The sequence below is a fragment of the Orbicella faveolata genome, unplaced genomic scaffold (assembly GCF_042242905.1).
Source record: "Orbicella faveolata isolate gen_17 unplaced genomic scaffold, um_ofav_v1 contig_48, whole genome shotgun sequence".
Taxonomy (NCBI): Eukaryota; Metazoa; Cnidaria; class Anthozoa; order Scleractinia; family Merulinidae; genus Orbicella; species Orbicella faveolata.
The window spans coordinates 4252954-4264420 of record NW_028301578.1 but is presented as its reverse complement, the minus strand read 5'-3'; the positions used below and the strand labels follow the sequence as shown (position 1 = coordinate 4264420).

The 11467-nt window shown below is 40.0% G+C and overlaps 1 protein-coding gene and 1 pseudogene across 1 annotated transcript in view; one reads left to right on the top strand and one right to left on the bottom strand.

The window, feature by feature from the left end:
• LOC149096071 (substance-P receptor-like) overlaps positions 1-11467 on the top strand; it is a 103450-nt gene that overhangs the window by 62474 nt on the left and 29509 nt on the right. The gene's annotated exons all lie outside the window — the stretch shown is intronic.
• Positions 7115-11203, bottom strand: LOC149096075 (uncharacterized; annotated as a pseudogene).

Here is an 11467-nt window from a genome sequence, read left to right as displayed (position 1 = left end):
CTCCTTCCCCAGCGTTGGCCCGCTCTTTTTCGCGATCTTCGTCGCTACTTCTTTGCCTGTTAATTCTTGCTTTCTTTTTAATTCCTTCAGTGCAACCCTATCTTAAAAACATTAGATCAACCTCCGCTATCGTTTGTCGACATAACAAATAGAAATGCGTTTTCTTTTCTTTAAAAATCCCGCCAAGAAAAATGGCATTCTTCTGCTAGAGACCGAGGGTGCATGTCTCTGTCGACCTATTAATTGGAGAATGGCCGCCATGTTGGGCAACTCCGCCGTCGCCGTCGTCGTCGTCGTCGTCGTGCATACGCGCCCACGAGCAATACCGCTAGCCATGAAAACCATGAGAAAATTCATCCATGGATTTCTTTTCTTTCCCATATGAGTATGGGGCTCCGCTTGGCGGCCCTTCGGGCCGCTGGAGCTCCGCTATTAAAGGAAGCTATTTGCCACTACTCAGAAGGTCAACAAACGAACCTGAACGGAAGAAGATGTATTTTCACCGGGTGCTAGCGTTATGCAAATGACTTTGACACGAGCGATAGCTATGTAAACACACTGACTGTGGCAGATTTTAATCTGTTCTCGCGTGCAATCCAATGGGATACCCGCCGGTTTGAACTTATAGAATGGTTTATTAAGGTATGGAATTTACTGTGGTGTGCTTTTTAGGCTTCATTTAGACCCCAACTTTTGAGATTTTCCCCGTCAAATTTGGCTAAATTTTAGTAGGTGATCAAAGGCCTCGGAGTAGGGTATCTTCCAGCCTCGCTGGTAAGCTTCGAATTTTTCGAAAAGTTTCCATATTTCGTCAGGCAAAGTAATGAATGTACCTTAAAATTCGCATGAAAACGAATTTGCGTGAGCTGCATTTTAGGCGACGTAGCACGCTTCACAAAATCGGTGAGTTTTACCTTTCTGATCACGGTCGGCAACCTCAGTTTGGCCAAAATTCAATTTTGGCTCGTAGCAAGGCAAAAATAAGGAATTGGAAAATAATAAATTTCTTTTATATATATACATATATATACATATATATATATATATATATATATATATATATATATATATATATATATAGGCAATTGTGGAAAACGAGGACGGACAACTTCGAGCGAAAAAAAAAATATATATACAGTAAAAAATCTAAGAAATCTAAAAAAAAGTTTAAAAATTTAATAAAAATAAACGTTTCGGTCAAAGACCTTCATCAGTTGCAGTGCAAGTGAATAATAAATTACAATAACCTTAAATAAGTTTACAGTATAAAAAATGACATCATATTACAAAGATGATTACATAACAGGGCGTGGTAACACATGAAAACGAAAAAATTAACCAATGATAAACAATCGGTGATTACTAAGCGAGATACTATGACAATGCGGTACAAAACTCAAAAGACACAAACCAAATAAGAATAAATAATCGAATATAATACAAATAAGATTAATATCAAAAAAGTAACGCGATTCGTCGAGTCAGCCGAAAGTGTGAAGGGACCCGCGTGTAAAATATTCAATGTTCAAAAAAGGCGGTCCCAAAATCCCCAAACAAAGCCCTTGAAACTATGCCGCGGCAAGGCACAACAGGCGCCCTAAACAGGGCCCTTAAACAACAATAATGTAATAAATTCCCCGATGGGGGCCCCTGAGAAAACCTAGCGCTAACAAAGCTAACAAGATCCAAGGTCAGGGCCTTTGAACACCTGAACTAAGATAACCGCCAAATTTGCAAGTTATTTTTGCGCTAATTGTAGTTTATTCTTTTTTTCGAGTGGAATTCCTGACGTTTGTTCAAGCCAAAAGGTGCCAGAGAGAACAACTGTGCACTCCAATATGCCTCTTTAGTGATTAAAAGCTTTTCGATGTTACTTGTATTGTTTGCATTTATCTGCACTTGATCAATACACTGGAAAGAAAAGTCGTTTAAGTCGTGCGGTGTTCTGTTGAAATGCACCGCTCCCTCACAAGTCTTTTTCTTGGTCAGCATAGCAGACTTGTGGTTGCGAAATCTAACTCTAAAATCTGTTGTTGTAGAGCCAATGTATTGTAAGTTACATTTCTTACACGAAGCCAAATAAATGATATTTTTTGAATCACATGAAAGTTTCAATCGTATCTTATAGCTCTTGTCTGTTTGAAAACTTTGGAAAGAATTTGATTCAACAAAGTAGTTGCGACAGAGATCACATTTTGTTCTTTTGCATTTAAAGCAACCCTTAACCTCAACAACCTCTTCAACCTTAGTGTTAGAGCCATAACGAGATGGCGCTAACAACTCCTTAAGGTTTTTAGATCTTCGAAAAGAGGCTATGATGGAATTTGGCGGAAAAAATTCTTTTAATTTGGGGTTGGATTCCAAAATACCTAGGTGTTTTCTGATGATGCGACCAACATCAGGTAAATTTGGATTAAATGTTGTTACAAATGGAAAAAAATTTCTTCTCAGCTTTGGCACGAGTTCTAAGTAAGTCAGTTCTAGATGTAGTTAAGGCTTTAGAAAATTGATCTTCCACTAGTTTTGTGGGATAACCCTGATTGACTAGATAACCCTTGTATTCAGTTGTTCTCTCGGCAAGAAATACTTGTTCAGAGCAGTTTCTCTGTAACCTAGTTGCTATGCCATAAGGGATAGCCTTGAAAACGTGTTTGGGGTGAGCACTTGATGGTGGAAGATACAAGTGGCTATCAGTTGGCTTTGAATAAACGTCTGTCTGGATGAAACCCCCGATGAGATGTAAAGTTAAATCTAGCACGTGAAGCTCGCGTTCAGAAAAAACTAATTCAAATTTAACGGTAGGATATAGGGAATTTATAAAGTCAGTAAACTCATGCAGTGCAGGAAGGCCTTGTTGCCAGAGATCAAAAACATCGTGACGGTATCGCCACCATAAAGTCGGCTTTATGGGGCCAGAAAATTTAGCTTGATAATCTATTTCCCCCATGGCAAGATCCGCGTAACTACAGGCGTTCTTTGGGCCCATGGCTGTGCCATGAATTTGTAGGAAAAAGTTTTCCTTAAAAACCGAGTGATTGCTCTTCAAACAAATTTCTACTGCTTCTAAAATGCAATTAGTGGATGGAAGCTGGTTTTCTCTGGCATCCAGTGCCTTCTTTACTGCAGTAAGACCTACAAATTCATGGCACAGCCATGGGCCCAAAGAACGCCTGTAGTTACGCGGATCTTGCCATGGGGGAAATAGATTATCAAGCTAAATTTTCTGGCCCCATAAAGCCGACTTTATGGTGGCGATACCGTCACGATGTTTTTGATCTCTGGCAACAAGGCCTTCCTGCACTGCATGAGTTTACTGACTTTATAAATTCCCTATATCCTACCGTTAAATTTGAATTAGTTTTTTCTGAACGCGAGCTTCACGTGCTAGATTTAACTTTACATCTCATCGGGGGTTTCATCCAGACAGACGTTTATTCAAAGCCAACTGATAGCCACTTGTATCTTCCACCATCAAGTGCTCACCCCAAACACGTTTTCAAGGCTATCCCTTATGGCATAGCAACTAGGTTACAGAGAAACTGCTCTGAACAAGTATTTCTTGCCGAGAGAACAACTGAATACAAGGGTTATCTAGTCAATCAGGGTTATCCCACAAAACTAGTGGAAGATCAATTTTCTAAAGCCTTAACTACATCTAGAACTGACTTACTTAGAACTCGTGCCAAAGCTGAGAAGAAATTTTTTCCATTTGTAACAACATTTAATCCAAATTTACCTGATGTTGGTCGCATCATCAGAAAACACCTAGGTATTTTGGAATCCAACCCCAAATTAAAAGAATTTTTTCCGCCAAATTCCATCATAGCCTCTTTTCGAAGATCTAAAAACCTTAAGGAGTTGTTAGCGCCATCTCGTTATGGCTCTAACACTAAGGTTGAAGAGGTTGTTGAGGTTAAGGGTTGCTTTAAATGCAAAAGAACAAAACGTGATCTCTGTCGCAACTACTTTGTTGAATCAAATTCTTTCCAAAGTTTTCAAACAGACAAGAGCTATAAGATACGATTGAAACTTTCATGTGATTCAAAAAATATCATTTATTTGGCTTCGTGTAAGAAATGTAACTTACAATACATTGGCTCTACAACAACAGATTTTAGAGTTAGATTTCGCAACCACAAGTCTGCTATGCTGACCAAGAAAAAGACTTGTGAGGTAGCGGTGCATTTCAACAGAACACCGCACGACTTAAACGACTTTTCTTTCCAGTGTATTGATCAAGTGCAGATAAATGCAAACAATACAAGTAACATCGAAAAGCTTTTAATCACTAAAGAGGCATATTGGAGTGCACAGTTGTTCTCTCTGGCACCTTTTGGCTTGAACAAACGTCAGGAATTCCACTCGAAAAAAAGAATAAACTACAATTAGCGCAAAAATAACTTGCAAATTTGGCGGTTATCTTAGTTCAGGTGTTCAAAGGCCCTGACCTTGGATCTTGTTAGCTTTGTTAGCGCTAGGTTTTCTCAGGGGCCCCCATCGGGGAATTTATTACATTATTGTTGTTTAAGGGCCCTGTTTAGGGCGCCTGTTGTGCCTTGCCGCGGCATAGTTTCAAGGGCTTTGTTTGGGGATTTTGGGACCGCCTTTTTTGAACATTGAATATTTTACACGCGGGTCCCTTCACACTTTCGGCTGACTCGACGAATCGCGTTACTTTTTTGATATTAATCTTATTTGTATTATATTCGATTATTTATTCTTATTTGGTTTGTGTCTTTTGAGTTTTGTACCGCATTGTCATAGTATCTCGCTTAGTAATCACCGATTGTTTATCATTGGTTAATTTTTTCGTTTTCATGTGTTACCACGCCCTGTTATGTAATCATCTTTGTAATATGATGTCATTTTTTATACTGTAAACTTATTTAAGGTTATTGTAATTTATTATTCACTTGCACTGCAACTGATGAAGGTCTTTGACCGAAACGTTTATTTTTATTAAATTTTTAAACTTTTTTTTAGATTTCTTAGATTTTTTACTGTATATATATTTTTTTTTCGCTCGAAGTTGTCCGTCCTCGTTTTCCACAATTGCCTACAAATTTCATTACTCGAGGTTTGGACTACGAATCCTTTTGGATCCTTCTGGCGCGTGGCATCCCTGTTGGCTCGAAGCATCTTAACTTTTTATATATATATATATATATATATATATATATATATATATATATATATATATATATATATATATGTGTGTGTGTGTGTGTGTGTGTGTGTGTGTGTGTGTGTGTGTGTCAAACCCTTTTCACTGACAAAAAATGAAGGAAAATTATTTTTGGTCCCGAAGTCGAGTGGACCGCTTTTAGCGGGACTGCCACTTAATACTCTTATCATGGCCACCTGCATATGATCCGACAGTCATGACAGGTCGGGCTTATTAGAGGTAACTAAAATTACAATGAACGACCTGGAGTGACAACAACTCGTTTTCTGCTTTATTAGAACCCAGAATTCTGATCTACAACCACTAAGCTGAGGTACTTACTGTATAGAGATTTATTTTCTTTTTTTCTTTCTTTTTACACTTATGACCTCGCTTAGCTAAAGTTGACGATGGAGAGCTGTTTTTCGTTGGCTACAGTGCAGCTACATTCTAAGTATGATAAGTTCTAAGAGATCGGTCACTTGGAATGACATACAAAATCCAACCTCTGCCGTTAGTATTTTGCATGGGATTTCCAGAAACTTAAGGGGCTCAGTCTCGGCATTTTGTGTTATTTTGACCACTTACAAAATTATCTTTAAGGTGAAGGGAAACAGAAAATTGTAGTTTACTAAAACACCAAAGAGATAATAATTTACCGGCATTTTGCGTTATTTTGACCACTTACAAAATTATCTTTAAGCTGAAGGAAAACAGAAAATTGTAGTTCACTAAGATAGAAAAACACCAAAGAGATAATAATTTACCATAAAGAAACAAGGATGTGGTCATGATAGAGAAGATGAACACGGATTGCAAACGACCAACATGAAAATATTTAGGGTAAACTTCTCAAGATGAGAAACCGTGACGTAGCTCCTTTAAAAGAACTTTTCGTTGCTGGGTACGTTATTTTGATTTGCCGCGAAATGAATGTCTGGCGCCTCATGATGTGTGGTATCAAAGTGATACAGGAAATTGTTTTCAGCATGTCTTGAATCAGTTTTCAATAGCAAACGTTTCATTATTCACTGATCATTCGAGTGATGGGTTCATATTACACTCGAATCAAAACAGTGTGCATAGGCCGCCAGACGCGCGAGGTCAGAAAACAAATATATTATTGTCTGTTATCTTGATCTTAATCTGTTAGAGCAGGATATTTAGCCGGTGGGTTGTGTAAAAGCTTCTATCTGCTCAAGATATATTCGTTAATGTGAAATGTTCTCACCGCAATCCCTTTGAGGCGCGGGCGGAGAATATCAGCTAATATCGAGGATGTGTGCGTTTCTCTGTGTAAAGCTTGGTTTAAACAGGTGTTCACTTAAAAATCGTTCTGTCGTATAGTATAGAGATGAATACAAAGGTTTTGTAGCTTCGGGTTGTTCAGGAAGGAAAAAACAAACTCTCCGTCGCCATCAATTTTTGTATAAGTTAGAATTTTAATATATCGAAATTGGCATGTTAACACTACGGGGACCGTTGAGAACGGCCGAACAATATATTTGCCCAAATTGAATAATTTAGATGCATGGTTAAACTAAGGATTCCGCTAATACTGAAATATACCATTTGTTGGTGTCAGTTTTTGCTCGTGGATATGTCTATATCTACGGCATAATAGTAGTGGTATGGGCTAGTCCAGTACGAATTTGACAGGTAGTGTGATGCAAATGAAAAAGTATTGTTATGGAAAGGAGTTCTATTGTTTTCTCGAGTTTGACGTATCCATAGTAATCAGAAGCCCCGCCCCCTTTGACGTCAATAATCTCGTTTCCGTGTTGACCGAGTAAAAAGCCTGGTTTCTAAGATAAACAAAGTAATCACGCAATTTTAAAGTTAACCATTAACTTTAATATCAAATGTTTCCCTAAAATTGCAGGACAGAGCCTTGTGCAACTCCCTAGTGGATTGCGCTCACCTTATGAATGAAACTATTTACAAAAGTGTTTACAAATGGCACAACAGTTCAATCATGTCCACGTCCTCATTTGTTATTCTTTCATAGCCATAGGGATATGTTTTGAAGGTGTAGGGATCTATCACTCGTTTTTCGTACACAAGCTGGTACTTTTTCGTATGAGAGATTGTGGTCAGTGAGTACTCTTTGGAGTTTCGGACGATGTGATAAGGCTTGTAAATATCAGTTTGTCGCGTTTTCTCGAGAGGGCGTTGAATTTCGTCTAAAACATTTTGCCGCAACACTTGATAATTTAACTGCTTGCTACCTTCAGTGTTTAAAGAGATTCCCCTCACTTTGCATTCTTCTTTTTCTTTCTTCGTGAGGTAACCATAATTTTTCGGTCCCGCGGACGCAAATTCAGTGATGAAGTCGTCTTCTCCCAACTCGTCCTTGAAATCACCGAGAAAGTCGTCAAGAGGAGGATTGTTTTCATGAGGTAAACTGGAAAAAATAACGCTGTCGGTGTCTGTGTACTGTACTCGTTCTTGTAGCATGTCCAGAGCTGCATACAAACGAAGTCGCGCCCAACATGTCGTGAAACAAGCGATGAAAATGTTGAGGTTTGGTGAGACAGGTTCGTCATTCGATTTCAGTTTATAGTGAATTTCAACGATGTCTTCAGACAATACACTCACGTAGCAAATGTCATTTGCATCACTTTCATGGAATGCACTGAACCTCATAGGATCTCCGAACTCTTTGATTTGAGTTTTGTTGGTGCGCTGGCCAAACTTCCCCCACATGGAATTTAACATCATTTTTGCAAGGCTACGTTTGCCGGGATTCTTTTCAATGTTGTTGCGGTTGAGTTCGATGCCCTCTTTCGCTTTGTAGGATCTCAGATGTTCTTGCTGTTTGACGGGATCATCGTCTACATGAGCTGGCCAGCCGCTTGCCTCCTCTTTAATCTTTAACCATGTATTCACATAGTCTTTAAAGAGACCTTTCCTCGTTTCAGAAAAATACCACACTTCGTGAATGTAAGTTATTTTGTAGCCCTTCTCAACGGCTTTGTTCAGTTCGGGGGTACACCATGTACCTGTAATTTGTCTTTCACTGTCGCTGTGACTGCAAACCCAGGACCGTTGTAGCATTGGTTTTTCCATCTCTTCTTGTACACAGGCTCTACATAGCGGGAATGTTAGTTTACCATTTTCACGCAGCGGAAGTACTGGATGAAACAGTTTTTCTGGAGGTAAGATTGTGACCTTGGCAATCCCGAAGTAATTTTGGATGTCTGTGTCTTCCGGCTGAAATATAATTTCAGGGTGGCCGACAGGATACTCAGCATTCTTATTAATGAACGGATAGAGAGATGTAAAATCATAGTAATGAATCTTCTCTCCTGAGGCGATGTCAGCCAGATGATAGAGTTTGACAGCGTTTGTTCGTCCGCCGCAGAAGGCATCACGGGGATTTAGTGGCTCCACCAAATCGAGGCTGGCTACAAAGTTCCTGACGTCCCGCCTTTCTTCTTTCATTTTCCGCCAATCACACTCCCACATTTCGATGACGTTGTAACGTTTGTCACGCAAGAATTGTAGTTTTTCCTGGGTGCAGAGATACACGTCGGCAGTGCAGCGGTGCTCTAATCTAAGGTGTGTTTCGGATCTGTTGGGATAGCATTTACGACAGCCATGCCAAAAGCAACCTTGAAATTCGTAGACGGTGTTCGTAGTTGCATCGTAGCCGTCCACGGTGTAGCGACTGTTGGGGATACGGTATTCCCCATCATTTCCAACATGTTGAATTCTCCCACTGATCTGACTTTGTTGCCACAGTAGATATTCCATGGCAACTTTCGACTGATTTGTTTTTAGTCGCCAACCGTGGAGAGGCTCGGAAGCAATTGTATTGGCTTCCATTCGGTTTTGTCGCAGGTCTCGATTGCATGCCGAAGCTATAGTAATATGACTGAAGGGGTCAAACTTTGTCTCTTTTTCAAAAAGCCGTTTGAAAGTAAGGCATCCCTCCTTCAGTAATTTCACGTCCGACTCGCAATATTCCAGCAATTCTTTCTGGAAATCGAACACTACATTCTCAGCTCTTTCTTTATCATGCCATTTCTCGAAGTCTTTACGGCCGTTGACAGACATTGATTCAGGCATGTAAAATTCTTTCTCGGGAATTGGTCCCACGTAGTCTTGATTTTCAGGCGTGTTAAACAGGTGAGGAAAATAGCCCTTCTTTAACTCTGTCAATCCGAATGTCTTTGGAAATGCAGAAAGCGGCATTTGAAAAAATGACAGAGAGTCAATAAAGTTAATATTGCCAAAGGTTAATCGGAGAAGTTTAGCTCCATTTCTGATTTGATTGAGGACCCTGTGTTGGCGATGATATTCCTCCACGACGAAATAGGAGTCGTAGCCAGAAAAGTTATGGGTCAAAACAGTTACCTTGCGCGTGTCTTCTTCAGTTAACGTATCCAGCCAATTCCAGGAAATCGCGAATGCAATCTTCACCTTTGAAGTGGATTGGACAATCATCATCCTCAGTTTCCGCTATTAAAAGAGTAGGGATGTGTTTGCCAGTGTCTTACATCGCCTCAATATCGAAGAAAACGAGAATGGGAGGCTTTTCATCATCATCATCATCATCATCATCATCATCATCATCATTACTATTATCCTCTGCTTCGGCTTCGGTTCGTCGCTTGCGTTTTTTCTTTTTTTCTTTTTTCTCTTCGGTTAGCTCTTCCGGTGTTTTAGGTATCTGAATAAAGCATCGGTGGCTTGCGGCCTCTATGTACTCGTGGCAAGAGGGACAGTCTATGTAACCGCATTCATGTTCTTGTTGCTTCTTGAGACCCACCAACAACTTTTTACAGCTACGACATTTGCGGCGTTGACTGCAAACACTGATGTTTTTGGAGTCAGCGGTTTTTCCCTTGTAGGATTTCGTCAGATGATTTTGAAAACAAACATCACCATAAAACATCCGCTTACAGGATCCGCAGGGTGTAGCTGGTGGTTGATTACGACACCTGGCCTCTGTAAAGTCCTCACATCCCGTTTGTAAGCAGGAAGAACAATGATCAGGGTTGTTTTCACAGGCGTGTTGACCTTCGGTATTGTAGGGTTTGAGACACCTTGCGCAGAAATAACTGTTACCAAAGAACCCAGGTAACGCAGTGATCACATTGTAGTGTTCATTATCATACAACAGTACCAATTGTTTTTCCTGAGGCTTTCCAAAAGAAGTCACGCTATAACCTCGGGTAGCGTCCACAAGTAAGAGCTGATAATTGTTCAAGGACGGCGTCAATGCAAATCTAGTGAGTTCCTCGTAACCGCATTTTCCCATTTCTACATTAGCTTCTATATGCAGCTTGATTGCTTCATCTCTCTGGATAGAGTAACCTCTTCTGAAGCTGTTCCATTTAGGGTGATCATCCACTCTAGCTTTAGCTGTCACAATGGCGCGGGCGCAGCATAGCTCATCTTTGTTATCGATACTGATGACAGAACCTTTCAAACGTTTGAAAGTTTCTGGATTAGAATGTCCAGGTTTCAATTTTCGTTTCTGACCGCTACCGCGAGGAGATGTACGAACGTGTGTAAAAGATAATTGAAACGAATCATTCATTTCAAAGTTCTCGTTTGAGTTTAACACCTGTGACATTTGCTGCAGCAGACTGTCGACACGATCGCTACCATTTAACCATTCCCCCGCCGGTAACCCTCGATAAGCATAGCTGTTGACTAAGCGATTGCTGGCTAAATTGACACGATCAGCGGCTGGTATCCTGTCTCGGAGAATCAAATTTTGGATTGTTCTATGTAATCCATCAGCAATTGCTGCTGCCAAGTTTTGTTGAGGTATAAATTGTCCCACCTGACGAATGTTGGAGGTGTAGTGACGCTCTCTAACGCCCATTTTTTTGCTGTGACTATCTACGTACGGGTTGAGTACAAATTCGAAGCGTCCAGGTTCTGTGGTAGCAAGACTTCCCCCCATTTGTTCTTGATTAGTGAGTTGACGTTCTGTAGCCTCGGCGACATTTGACAAAATCGTATCATCGATAGAGTCGTCAAGAATCTTGGAGAAAATATAAAATAAAATAAATAACCCGGTTCATCACACATTAAGTACACGAAATGTATTTTTGTTACAACATATTTAATTTACCTGTTGAAAATAACTGATTTCTGGTCCATTCTCAATAACAATAATGGCCTCCAACGATTCTTCATCGCTTATATCCTCAAAGTGGCTGGACATGGGGCGAAAATCTTATGCAGAGAAACAAAAGTTTAGTCAACAGTCCACCATCTGCAAATGATTTCTATCTAGCGAGTCCCAACTTTATTGGGGTCGTTAACTAATCATATTACAGGAAA